The following is a 15,000-nucleotide window of genomic DNA, read 5'->3' as shown; positions in this document are numbered from 1 at the left end:
ATTGGGCCAGCCTATCAGCAATCACCTTCAGCTTTCCACCAAAGTCAACTCCATGGTCAGATTTAGATAAGAGATGAAACCATGGATGAAGACGCAGTAGGTCCATCCCGGGAATGTGCCAACCTGTGGCCCACCTCACCTTTTCTGAACAAGTTAATGATAGTTTTCGCTTCAAGTGTTTGCTGTGTTTACCGAAACAGAACTACATCATCCTCCAACTTGCAGAAGCATGTCAAGGTGCGTACACGGAAAAAAACGTCCTTATATTTCTTCTAAGCTAGATTCTAGCTATACAAACGTGCACTAAATGATTGGCTAGCGGAGATAATTAGAAAATGTACTCTTGATCAGTGTTGGGGGTAACGCGTTACAAGTAACGTGCGTTACGTAATAATATTACTTTTATGGAGTAACGAGTAAAGTAATGCATTACTTTATAAATTAACACATTAATATTTGAGTTACTTTTTTAAAAAAGTAATGCGAGTTACTTTTTTGTTTAATTAATGTGCATTAAAAAAAATAAAGTACTGAATTAAAATGAACGTAGTCGTAGAATCACGCACGCGTACGTGCGGGAACAGACGCTAGTCAGAAATGAAGATGGCAGGCCAGAGCTGTAACGTTACATTACTGCGATGGAAGTATTCTCATTATTTTGAAATCGTCAAAGAAAAGGAGAAGGGGGTACTTGTTAAGTGCAGATTATGTGCAGGTGAAAAGCTCTTGTCAACTGCAAAAAACACCACTTCAAATTTAAAAAAACATTTGCATGCGAAGCACAGCACAACAGAGTTGGAAGCGAGAGAGCCCAATGATACCTGCACCCCGCCTCAAGCGAAACAACAAAAGCTTGATTTCAGTTCACCACCAGGTAAAACAATCAGCTCGACTGAACTGAACAAATTGGTTGCTGCTTTTATTGTTGAGGAGATGCAGCCACTGTCCACTGTGGAGGCGCCCACATTTCGCAATATCATCAGCAAAATCTCCGTGACAGGGAAAAGGCCGGGGGTCGTGCTGCCCGATCGCAAAACTTTTGCTAGCTTTTTAGACAAGGCGTATATGGACATGGAGACAGACCTGAAGAAAACTTTTGCCGACCTGGAATATGTTTCCACCACTGCAGATCTATGGACCGCTCAGAATAAAAGTTTTCTGGGAATTACTGTACACTGGATCCAGTGATGCCAGTAACGCGTTACTCTAATTTGACCACTTTTTCCAGTAACGAGTAATCTAACGCGTTACTATTTCCAAACCAGTAATCAGATTAAAGTAACTTATCCAAGTCACTGTGAGTTACTTTTTTTTGTCATTTTCCTTAGTAAAAATATATATTTTTGTTTTCTTGTTGAGTCTCACAGGGTTTTTCCTGCATAGAGAATTATGAGGCGGCCGCTCCGTCTGTCGACTCAAGACAGGCAGTCACTTGCTCAGATTAGGCATGTCGTGATAATTAAATAATCATCAGAAATATATATTGTCACATTATCCTTCAGCAATCATTATTAGTATATTATTATTTGCTAGTAGCCTACAAAGTCATCTAAAGCCATTCCATAGCTGAATGTCTTTCCTCCGCTGTAGCTGTCAATCATTCTCCGTTCAGCATTCAAACTGCGCGTCGTTCGGTTCCAGTCAGCGGTAAAGCTCACTCCAATATGATATATTCCCGGTATAATACTTGATATGTTGATAAAATAATTTATCTTCCTGGAGTTTATATAGCGGTTTTCTGAAAGATGTTGTGCTCGCTACTCAGGTGACAACACAAGGACTATTAATTAGCATCACACGCACAATAACCGGAATTAAAAACTGTGAAGAAACAAATAATCAGTGAATGTTTGGACCGATATAGGCAACATAGTAGACTAGGATTTGTGGGCTCGACGCTCATCTTCTCTTTATGCCGTGAACTCTTCAATGTGCACTCGCGCTGCACTGCGCACACTGATTCCATGTTGCTTTAAGCGCATCATTCTGCTCCCGGGATGCGCATAAGCGCTTTGTTGCCGCTCTGTTTTGAAGCGTTTCATATATTTTCATAGTTTTGTGCACTTAAAGATTATTAAAACATATATTGTTCTCACGTATCGATCATATATTTGTTGTCCCTATACAGAGCTGCACATTACATTTACAATAAAATATAAATCTTGTAATTTTATATTATTTGTGTAGGCCCATATAATTATTTACATTAAAAATAAATGTTTTTCATGAATGTATTTAATAAGAACACAAAGTAATTTGTACCTTTTCATTAACATGTTTAGGGTTTTATGTTTAGTGTTTTATGTTTAGTATAGTGTAACATGTTTTATGTTTAGTGTTGGCAAAAACGGTTGTCATTTTTATGTTGAGGCTGCAGAGGTGTTGTCGGCAACTGATGAATGTAACTAATAAAGTAACTTGTAATCTAACTTAGTTACTTTTAAAATCAAGTAATCTGTAAAGTAACTTAGTTACTTTTAAAATCAAGTAATCTGTAAAGTAACTAAGTTACTTTTTCAAAGTAACTGTGGCAACACTGACTGGATCGATCCTGTTACTCTCCATCGGCAAAAAGCTGCAATCGCCTGCAGGCGATTTCGTGGGAGACACACGTATGATGCCATCGCAGCGGAGATAGAGCAAATTCACAGCTCGTTTGCTCTTTGTGGTAAGATAACTGCCACTGTAACTGACAATGGCGCAAACTTTGTTAAAGCATTCAGAATGTTTCAAGCTGATGATGACGATGAAGCAGAGAATAATGAAGATGAGGTAATCTTCACGGATTTACACGAAGTTTTACGTGATGACACTGAGACCAGCGAAAAGTATGTTCTTCCTCCGCATCACAGGTGTGCATCCCACACCCTTAACCTTATGCACTAACGACGTAGTAAAATTTTTGACGGCAAAGGCAGATTGCAAAGCATTGTACAGGAGTGCAACTGGAAAGTGTTCAGCCTTGTGGTCAAAAGTTAGTCGATCAACTGTGGCATCAGAGAGCCTGGAGGAATTCAGCAAAAGGAAGTTGCTGGTCCCTTCAACTACAAGGTGGAACTCGTTTCATGATGCGCTTAGCAGAGTCACAGACATTCCCTTTGTGGACCTCAATCAACTTTGCACTCGCCTGGACATCAGATGCATTACGGAGAGAGAGTATCAGTTCCTTAAAGACTACTGCAAGGTTCTGAAGCCTGTCTGTATGGCATTGGATATACTTCAAGGTGAAGATGACTGTTTCTATGGGACCCTTCAACCTACCCTTGAAATCCTGATGGCCAAAATCTTGGCACTGAAAGAGGGCCTCTCTCATATGATGGCTGACCTCCCTGACCTCATAGTCCAAGTAAGTCTGTTCAATATTGTCTTATTATTATTGTACTTTTGTTTTGTCTAGTCACTTTTATTACTATATTTATATTACTACTTTATTATTATAGATTGTTTCAAAGCAGCTTTACAGTGATAACTGGAAAATAATGATTCACTGATTGGTGCAAACAGAATAAAATTAAAGCTGTAAAATGAGTTCAATATAGCTTTAAAGCAGCTCTGCAGAAAACATTGATGTCATCATTCAGCTTAGTTCAGTTCTCATACAATAGTGTCAGTGCATTCAAGTCAATATGTTTATGTATCTTTTGTTAAAGGAGCAGTTCACCCAAAAATGAACATTATCCTTATGATTTACACTCCCTCAAGCCACCCTAGGTGTATCTGACTTTCTGCTTTCAGACTAACACAATCAGAGTTTTTTAATAAATGTCCTGGCTCTTTCAAGCTTTTGGGCTGCCATTATAATGCTTGGATTAGCCAGGACATTTTTAATATAAGTCCGATTTTATTCGTCAAGGTAGGATGACTTGACGGTGAGTAAATCATGGGCTAATTAAAATTGTGTGAACTATCCCTTTAAGTTAAATTCTACTAACTTTTTTCTGACATAAATTTAATTATTCTGATATGAATGCATATCTATTAGTTTATAAACTGTGTAACCTATATAACATTCTCTTGCAGGCTATCAAGACACGGTTTAGCTCCATCCTTGACAGTGATGAAGCTTTGCTTGCTGCGGTAACCCTGCCAAAATTCAAGTTACGATGGCTGAGGGATGAAACAAGAAAAGACAAGATCAAGATGATTCTGGCAGTGCAGTGTCGTGCTCTCACCATTGAGATACCACAGAAAGAGCCACTGCCGTCTCCTGAAAGCAGAGACCATGAAAATGACTTCTTCGCATTTCCTGAAGAGAAGAATCAACATGACGAACAAGCAACTACTGTGGACATGGAGATTTGTGAATACCTGAAATCAGCTGATATGGGAAATTTACATGACTTCCCCAGGATTTTGAAGATCTTCTTAAAAGCCAACACAGCAACACCTTCCAGTGCGCCAGTTGAGAGGCTGTTTAGTATTGGAAGTCTCATCCTCACCCCAAAAAGAAACCGTCTCACAGACCAGCGTTTTGAGAAACTGCTCCTGCTGCGCTACAATCGTTACTTTAAAATATAACCCAGATGAAATAGTGAACTCTAAATATAAAGATAATACTCTAACATTACATTAAGGTAAATCTCTCTTTTTTTGCATTGCATTGCAGAAGTGATCTGCAACTTCTGTGACTTTTTTGCTTCTGTGCCTTTTTTGCACTAAATTAATTTTGATTTGAGGACAAAACTCAAGAGTTTTGGTCTATTGGAATCAACTTATGCATTTGTTTAGGCCATGTGAATTTTTTTTATAGCTGACATATTTATGTTTAATTGGTGATGTTTGTTCTCTAGTATCATCTTGTTCTTTAATAAGTTAATAAACATTTAAATATGTATGTCAATGTATGTATTTTGCTCTAATATAACTTAATTCATAATGGCAATTATCTAACTAATATTACACTCTTATTATCACTATGGACAGTGAATTTATAGAATATGCAGTCCATAATCTACCCACACAAAAAGTACAAAAGTAACAACCACATTACTTTCAATAATCTGTTATAGATCTTTTATATGGCACTGTGATCAGGAAGTTCTCAGAATATAATATTCTATATTATTATTCAATATATGTGTTTTTAAAAGAAAATTAAGGTATGTTATATAGGCTGTTGTTGAATGCATTACTGTGTTAAACACTAGTACAAGAACTTCAAGCCTCAGCCAGTTAAGAAAAAGTAACTGAAAAGTAACGCAAAAGTAACGTAACGCATTACTTTCCATAAAAAGTAACTAAGTAACGCAATTAGTTACTTTTTGGGGGAGTAACTCAATATTGTAATGCATTACTTTTAAAAGTAACTTTCCCCAACACTGCTCTTGATACTCAAGTACTTTTAAAAACAAGTACTTCAGTTTACTTAAGTAGACATCTGACTGTTGTACTTTTACTTAAGTAGACATCTGACTGTTGTACTTTTACTTAAGTAGACATCTGACTGTAGTACTTTTACTTAAGTAGACATCTGACTGTAGGACTTTTACTGAAGTAGACATCTGACTGTAGTACTTTTACTTAAGTAGACATCTGACTGTAGTTCTTTTACTTAAGTAGACATCTGACTGTAGTTATTTTACTTAAGTAGATATCTGACTGTAGTTCTTTTACTAAAGTAGACATCTGACTGTAGTTCTTTTACTTAAGTAGACATCTGACTGTAGTACTTTTACTAAAGTAGACATCTGACTGTAGTACTTTTACTGAAGTAGACATCTGACTGTAGTTCTTTTACTAAAGTAGACATCTGACTGTAGTTCTTTTACTTAAGTAGACATCTGACTGTAGTACTTTTACTAAAGTAGACATCTGACTGTAGTACTTTTACTGAAGTAGACATCTGACTGTAGTACTTTTACTTAAGTAGACATCTGACTGTAGTACTTTTACTTAAGTAGACATCTGACTGTAGTACTTTTACTAAAGTAGACATCTGACTGTAGTACTTTTACTTAAGTAGACATCTGACTGTAGTTCTTTTACTTAAGTAGACATCTGACTGTTGTACTTTTACTTAAGTAGACATCTGACTGTAGTATTTTTACTGAAGTAGACATCTGACTGTAGTACTTTTACTGAAGTAGACATCTGACTGTAGTTCTTTTACTTAAGTAGACATCTGACTGTAGTACTTTTACTGAAGTAGACATCTGACTGTAGTTCTTTTACTTAAGTAGACATCTGACTGTAGTACTTTTACTTAAGTAGACATCTGACTGTAGGACTTTTACTTAAGTAGACATCTGACTGTAGGACTTTTACTTAAGTAGACATCTGACTGTAGTTCTTTTACTGAAGTAGACATCTGACTGTAGTTCTTTTACTTAAGTAGACATCTGACTGTAGTTCTTTTACTTAAGTAGACATCTGACTGTAGGACTTTTACTTAAGTAGACATCTGACTGTAGGACTTTTACTTAAGTAGACATCTGACTGTAGTTCTTTTACTAAAGTAGACATCTGACTGTAGTTCTTTTACTTAAGTAGACATCTGACTGTAGTTCTTTTACTTAAGTAGACATCTGACTGTAGTACTTTTACTAAAGTAGACATCTGACTGTAGTTCTTTTACTTAAGTAGACATCTGACTGTAGTACTTTTACTTAAGTAGACATCTGACTGTAGGACTTTTACTTAAGTAGACATCTGACTGTAGGACTTTTACTTAAGTAGACATCTGACTGTAGGACTTTTACTTAAGTAGACATCTGACTGTAGTACTTTTACTAAAGTAGACATCTGACTGTAGTACTTTTACTTAAGTAGTACTTTTACTTAAGTAGACATCTGACTGTAGTACTTTTCTTAAGTAGACATCTGACTGTAGTACTTTTACTTAAGTAGACATCTGACTGTAGTACTTTTCTTAAGTAGACATCTGACTGTAGTACTTTTACTTAAGTAGACATCTGACTGTAGAACTTTTACTTAAGTAGACGTCTGACTGTAGGACTTTTATTTAAGTAGACATCTGACTGTAGTACTTTTACTTAAGTAGACATCTGACTGTAGTACTTTTACTTAAGTAGACATCTGACTGTAGTTCTTTTACTTAAGTAGACATCTGACTGTAGAACGTTTACTTAAGTAGACATCTGACTGTAGTACTTTTATTTAAGTAGACATCTGACTGTAGAACTTTTACTGAAGTAGACATCTGACTGTAGTTCTTTTATTTAAGTAGACATCTGACTGTAGAACTTTTATTTAAGTAGACATCTGACTGTAGTACTTTTACTTAAGTAGACATCTGACTGTAGTACTTTTATTTAAGTAGACATCTGACTGTAGTTCTTTTATTTAAGTAGACATCTGACTGTAGAACTTTTACTGAAGTAGACATCTGACTGTAGTACTTTTATTTAAGTAGACATCTGACTGTAGGACTTTTACTGAAGTAGACATCTGACTGTAGTTCTTTTACTTAAGTAGACATCTGACTGTAGTACTTTTACTGAAGTAGACATCTGACTGTAGTACTTTTACTTAAGTAGACATCTGACTGTAGAACTTTTACTTAAGTAGACATCTGACTGTAGTTCTTTTACTGAAGTAGACATCTGACTGTAGTTCTTTTACTTAAGTAGACATCTGACTGTAGTACTTTTACTAAAGTAGACATCTGACTGTAGAACTTTTACTTAAGTAGACATCTGACTGTAGAACTTTTACTTAAGTAGACATCTGACTGTAGTACTTTTACTAAAGTAGACATCTGACTGTAGTTCTTTTACTGAAGTAGACATCTGACTGTAGTTCTTTTACTTAAGTAGACATCTGACTGTAGTACTTTTACTAAAGTAGACATCTGACTGTAGTTCTTTTACTTAAGTAGACATCTGACTGTAGTTCTTTTCCTTAAGTAGACATCTGACTGTAGTACTTTTCCTTAAGTAGACATCTGACTGTAGTTCTTTTACTTAAGTAGACATCTGACTGTAGTACTTTTCCTTAAGTAGACATCTGACTGTAGTTCTTTTACTTAAGTAGACATCTGACTGTAGTTCTTTTCCTTAAGTAGACATCTGACTGTAGTTCTTTTCCTTAAGTAGACATCTGACTGTAGTTCTTTTACTTAAGTAGACATCTGACTGTAGTTCTTTTACTTAAGTAGACATCTGACTGTAGTTCTTTTCCTTAAGTAGACATCTGACTGTAGTTCTTTTACTTAAGTAGACATCTGACTGTAGTTCTTTTACTTAAGTAGACATCTGACTGTAGTTCTTTTACTTAAGTAGACATCTGACTGAAGTTCTTTTACTTAAGTAGACATCTGACTGTAGTACTTTTCCTTAAGTAGACATCTGACTGTAGTTCTTTTACTTAAGTAGACATCTGACTGTAGTTCTTTTACTTAAGTAGACATCTGACTGTTAGACATCTGACTGTAGTTCTTTTACTTAAGTAGACATCTGACTGTAGTACTTTTACTAAAGTAGACATATGACTGTAGAACTTTTACTTAAGTAGACATCTGACTGTAGAACTTTTACTAAAGTAGACATATGACTGTAGAACTTTTACTTAAGTAGACATCTGACTGTTGTACTTTTACTTAAGTAGACATCTGACTGTAGAACTTTTACTTAAGTAGACATCTGACTGTAGAACTTTTACTAAAGTAGACATATGACTGTAGAACTTTTACTAAAGTAGACATATGACTGTAGAACTTTTACTTAAGTAGACATCTGACTGTAGAACTTTTACTAAAGTAGACATATGACTGTAGAACTTTTACTAAAGTAGACATATGACTGTAGAACTTTTACTAAAGTAGACATCTGACTGTAGAACTTTTACTAAAGTAGACATCTGACTGTAGAACTTTTACTAAAGTAGACATATGACTGTAGAACTTTTACTTAAGTAGACATCTGACTGTAGTTATTTTACTAAAGTAGACATATGACTGTAGAACTTTTACTTAAGTAGACATCTGACTGTAGTACTTTTACTTAAGTAGACATTTGACTGTAGTACTTTTACTTGTATTTGAGTCAAATTTAGCAAGCGGTATATGTACTTTAACTCAAGTAATGAAGCTGTGTACTCTGACCGCCTCTGCCTGTTAGTTTAAAAAGAATTTCAGCAAAACTACAAACATAGCTTTCAGGTTGATAAATGCAACATATTGTAGAGGTCAATAAACAGTGTTACAAAAGTACTAATGCATTAAAGTAAGTTATTACCTGTTCATGATCAGTCAATAGCCGTGTGTGGTGTCCAAGTTCGTAAATAAAGACTAAATGACAGCTAATGATATATTTTTGTATAGTGATTTATTTCCTTCATCTCCCTCTTGCTGGTGTATTTTTGTCTTGTGTGATATAGTCCAGTGAAGGCGTGTGTTTTACAGGAGTGGCGTGAGACATGATGTCGGCCTCTGTGCTCGCGCTGGCCAGTGGGAAAGCGGCTAAAGAAGGCTAAAGAAGGCGAAAGGCTCTGGCGTTTCAAAGAATAGCCCAACGCTGGCGAGCGAGTCGAGTATAAACACCTCCACAAACAGACGAGTCAGCGGAGGCTCACACTGCGGAGACAAACGAAAGCATAAACGAGGCTTATGGATGAAGAAGAGATGGTAGACTGCGCTTTACTTAGAGTTTATCAGAGATAATGACAAGAAGAACGCAATAGACATACGCAACCTTTGTCTAAAACCGAAAGAACTATTGACGTCATGAAATAGCCCTAGCATTAAAAACATCTGTGGCTCTCTGTGCATGACGGTTTTGTGTTGTGAACCTCTCGAATTCAAACAGAATAAAATAATAACAACAATAAGAAAAGAGCACACGTGCATCTTGTCATGGCATTAGAGTTTACACACAGTTCTGTTGTGTCTAATATGAACAGATATTGCCAGATCATCACTTTACCTCTACCATACTTTGGATCGTTTGTGATTCTGTCCGTCATTCTTTCTTGCGTTGTCTTGAGTCTTCACTTTGCCAGTGCGATATTGTTAGCCTGGATAGCCCACAGTCATTAAGCCTCATCATATCTGCTCTACTGGATGTACAACGCTCTGACTGGAGTGAACTACATTTGGTCAAATAATGTTAATGCTTTATTTTGGCTTTAATAAAGAACTGCTACCTTTATCTTCATGTCTCCTGTGTTGTGACAAACATACAAACATAACACTTCTCTGAAATCTTTCTTCATTTGGTAGTTCTCAACACAGAACCCAAACAGTGTGGCCAGCAAATTATCAGCTACAAAAATTTCCTATGGCAATACAAAAAAGACTTGATGAGGAGAGCAGAGATTTTTTCTCTTCAACAGATCATTCAAACACTGTTGATCATGTGTGCACATATACATGCTAATTGTATAGCATAATTGATTAATTATTAGTTTAGCATAATAAACTAAATTAATTGACTTATTTAGCATAGTTTTAGAGCATGATGGATGACAATTCTCTCTCTCTCTCTCTCTCTCTCTCTTTCCCCAGGTATCTAACAAGTGAACAATACAACGAGGTTGTTACTAAATACCAATTCTTGAGAGGCAGGACCGGAAGGGGATATGTAAGAACATGACAGAGTTTTTCAATTTAATAAACCCTTTAATACTTCATTGATGTTGTTATCTTGAAGCTGATACATATTTAAAGGTCCTGTTCTTCGTGATCTCATTTTTCAAACTTTAGTTAGTGTGTAATGTTGCTGTTAGAGCATAAATAATACTTGTAAAATTATAAAGCTCAAAGTTCAATGCCAAGCGAGATATTTTATTTAACAGAAGTTCCCTTTCAAAGCCTACAGCGAGCGGCCGGTTTGTTCTACATCCCTGTACTTCCTGCTTTAATGATGTCAGTAGAACAGTTTGTTGACTAAACTCCGCCCACAAGAATACGCGAAAAAGGGGGCGTGGTCTTGTTGCTCCCTCGTGGAGAAGAGGAAGTGTTGCGTTCGGTTCGGTTGCGTTTGTCGCCATGTCGTTCAGACGCTGTTATTTTCATCCCGGAGTCTAATCACCTTTGTTTGGCCTTCAGGGGCTGTAGTTTGAGCGCGTTCATCTCCCCGTTATGGTCAGAGGCGCGACCTTTCCGGGCAACGTGCCCTAAGCTGCTGTCCAATCACAACACGGGAACCGCTGGCACAATCAGAACTCGATACGTATTTCTGAAGGAGGGACTTCATAGAACAGGGAAATCTTTCAAGCCGTTTTGAGGACAGTGAAAACAGCGGTATACAGATCAGTAAATTGTGTGAAAAATACTGTGTTTTTTTACACATGAAACATGAACACATGTTATATTGCACACTGTAAACACAATCAAAGCTTCAAAAAAACACGAAGAACGGGACCTTTAATTATTAAGTTATTTTAATTTAAGGAGTCATGACATGAGATGCTTAAGAACAAATAAAAGAAAGAACGATTGCCCTTGACATTGAAGAGATAAATAAAGTTCGCTGCAGATTCAGTAAAGAAGCAGATGATTTCTCCATGCATTCAACAGACATGTAACACCAAGAAGGCAACTAATAGAGAAGTATGCCACATGATAGGACACCTTAATAGATATTTACAGTAATGGATGTCTTTAATTATTAGGGGCCAAGCACCGAAGATGCAAAGGCACCTATTGAAATCGTTAGTGTTCTTCCGTTTCTTCTTCTTCCGCTCTTGAGTCTACGGCCGCCCATAGAACCGTTTGCGGGAAAGTTATGACATTAAGCACACAGATAGAGGACAGTCCCAACTGTCACTGTAGCAAATTTTGAGTCTCTAACTCAATCCCTCTAGCGCCACCACCTGTCCAAAGTTGCACTCGTATTTTTGCTAATAACTTTTGAACCATAAGGGATAGAGACATAATGTTTTTCTTCTGATTCCTGAGCTCATGCCGATTTGATTGCTAATTTTACGTAGCGGTTGCAAAAATACACTTAAGGCTATATCTCCGCAACACTTTTATCATATTCAGACCAAACTTGGCGCAGCGCCACCTACTGGTCCGGAGATACAAAAAATGCCTATTTTTGCTTATAACTTCTGAACCGTTTATCCAAAAATCATAAAAGTCTTGTTAGATTCAGGACGGCATGCCGAGTCGTCTGATATCCAAATTTACCATATTGGCCATTTTGGCTGTCGGCCATTTTGAATTATGTGCTAAATTGCTGTATTTTATGAACACATGAACGGATTGTTATGAAACTCGGTATGGGTCATCAGCACGATGCCCTGAATGAGCCTGAGAAGTTTCAAAACTTCATCTAGTGCCATCTAGTGGATATTTTTTTTCAAATGCTTATAACTTTGGGGGTGATTCACTTATTTTCATGGGAGTAACTTTTTTTGTCTCCTGAACGATACCAGACTTGCCAGGTTTCGGCATATGGTTTGTGCAGCGTTGTAATTAAGCACTTTGAAAACATTAGCTGATATCTTCAAAACCACTAGTCCAATCGAGACGAAACCAGCATCAGAAGTTCGAAAACATAGGTGGATAGCTACACACTAATGCCCAAATGTCAAAATATTGATAGTAAAGGAGTAAATTCCAGTCAAAGTCAGGTGTCAGTCATTATTAGGACCCGAGCACTGATGGTGTGAGGACACTATTGTATTTGCTCAGCCCATCATTCTTCTTCTCCCAAGTGAATTGCATTTTTGAGGGCTTAAACATGCTTGAAAACTCATGAAACTTTGCACACACATCAGAAGTGGTGAAAATTTTCATCGGATATGGCTTTCAGAATTAGGCGTGGCAAAATGACTCGATGGGGCCACCTACAAAATTTCAATTAAGCGCCATTCGAGCTACGTTTCATGTACGAGTATGACATTCGGTAGACACATGTAACAGGCCAATACCTACAAAAAGACCCAGGGCGCAAAGTATGAAAACCCAACAGGAAGTGAGATATTTTTTATTTTCTCTAAAAAAAAATAGGTTTTTGCCATTTCCAGACGTCGTACTTTAATGAACTCCTCCTAGAGATTTAATCAGATCAACATCATATTTGGTCAGTCTAATCTAAAGACCTTAGAGATGTTGCGAATATGCCATGAAATCCCAAACATGCTAGAAACACAATAAATCCTGCAACACATGGATACGTGCTACTGTATGTGATTTACGCCATTAAACAGGAAGTTGTTGTAACTCAAGCATACAATGTCCGATCTGCCTCAAACTTCATGTTTGATAATAGTCCTGACCTGAAGACTCTACATGGCAATATTCAGTTATAGTCGAAGCGCGACCTGCAGGCAGAAGGAAGTGTGGCACATTGAAGTGAGTTTGTCATATTTCTCCTATATTGACCCGCTTAACTGCATGTCGTTTTCCTGAGGCCACCGGGTGGCGCTGCGTGTGCGAGGGCCCTTTCATCACTGCTAGCAGATTTAATTTGTGTATGTATTTTCATATAAATGTCTATAACTCCAAAATGAAATGAGATATTTTCACCAAAATTGACACACACATGTATGGGCTCACTCCGAGGACACATTAAAGGTTGTGTAGACGCATGCATTTTCTGTGAAGCTGCTTTGAAACGATATGTGTTGTGAAAAGTGCTATACACATAAATTGGATTTTTTTTTTTAGGATTGTGCCTCTTGGTGGCGCTATAATTAAACAAAATATGCCATTGGCTCTATACAATTAATAAATGTATGAATGTGGTGTTTTATCATTTTTGCTTCAAATGTCTTGACTCATTTTTTCAGCTGGTCTGCTGCTATTTTTTTTAGACTGATGATCTATCTGTAATACAAGACAAGGTCTGAAGAGGTAATAGGCACAGATAGAATAATCTAATTATAATAATGTAAGAATAGGTGAAAGTATACAGTTATTAAATGAGTGCATGTGTGTTTGTTGATGGAGTGAATCAGGAGAAGATGAATACAGCACAGAGATCCACTGGGAGAGAAGGAAACAGAATGCTTGAAGACTTTTACACGCATGAGAGCACAGACTACATGAGGCTTCATTCAGAAGCACTATCACCATATCCAGCCCTCACTGAGTACAACTGATTTACAAATTATGACTTCAGAGCAATGAACATTTGAACATTTGTGTTAATACTTGTTTTGTTTGTTAAGTGCTTGAATTAGAGTTTGAAAGCAAACTTTGAAAAGAAGATTCTGGAGAATGTTGCCCTGGAGGCAGAGAGAGTTATCAATGAGAGCCACAGAAGAGAAGTGGGGGGGGATTTGAGACCTCATGTTGATTTGGCACACCAAGGTATGATTATCAATATGTATACTGAATAAATATACAATTCACAATTCACATATTCATGGATATTTCATATGAAAGGTCTCTCAATGGCGGCTGCTGTCCTGCTTCTCTATCTTCTGATATATCTCTTCTAAAAGTAAGTTTCCTGCTCTTTCTCCGTGAATGAGTGCAGGTTCACTACAGAGTCAACACATCGTCGAGGGATTTATGACGTCTAAACCCATCCGCTGTTCCCTTCAGCTTTTCCTATGGGTTTCCTCTTCTGGGTTCTACAATAGGGTTCTTCAACCAAAACACTCATTATTAGTTTTTGACAAAACATTCTAACATTGGGCAAACACTTGTTGAAAAGCTTTTATTATGCCATAACACCACAGCGGGATCAACATGGCAACATTTTTTTGTTTGACTGAATATATATATATATGAGATGGGTTGTTATAAGCATTCATTTTTTTCCCTAAATATTCTGAATATGTATAAATATATAACCAAAAGTGTGTGTGTGTGTGTGTGTGTATAGTGCATGTACACACATGAAGTGGGTTGTGAACATTATATTTGTTCCCTAAATATTGTGAATATTCAGCTGCATTCTGTTAATGTTTTAGTTTTTTTCATTGAAACTGAATATTCTATATTAGTTTTAATAAGTCTTAATTTGTACTTTGTGTCTATATAAAATAAATGTTTGGTCCGTGTTGTGAAATGAGATTAAATTAATAATAATAATAAACATGCACACTAGCAGATCTAAAGAGGTCAGAATGTAACCCATGCGG

The sequence above is a fragment of the Gobio gobio genome (assembly GCF_949357685.1).
Source record: "Gobio gobio genome assembly, chromosome: 25".
Taxonomy (NCBI): domain Eukaryota; kingdom Metazoa; phylum Chordata; class Actinopteri; order Cypriniformes; family Gobionidae; genus Gobio; species Gobio gobio.
Note: the sequence above shows the minus strand (reverse complement) of the source record.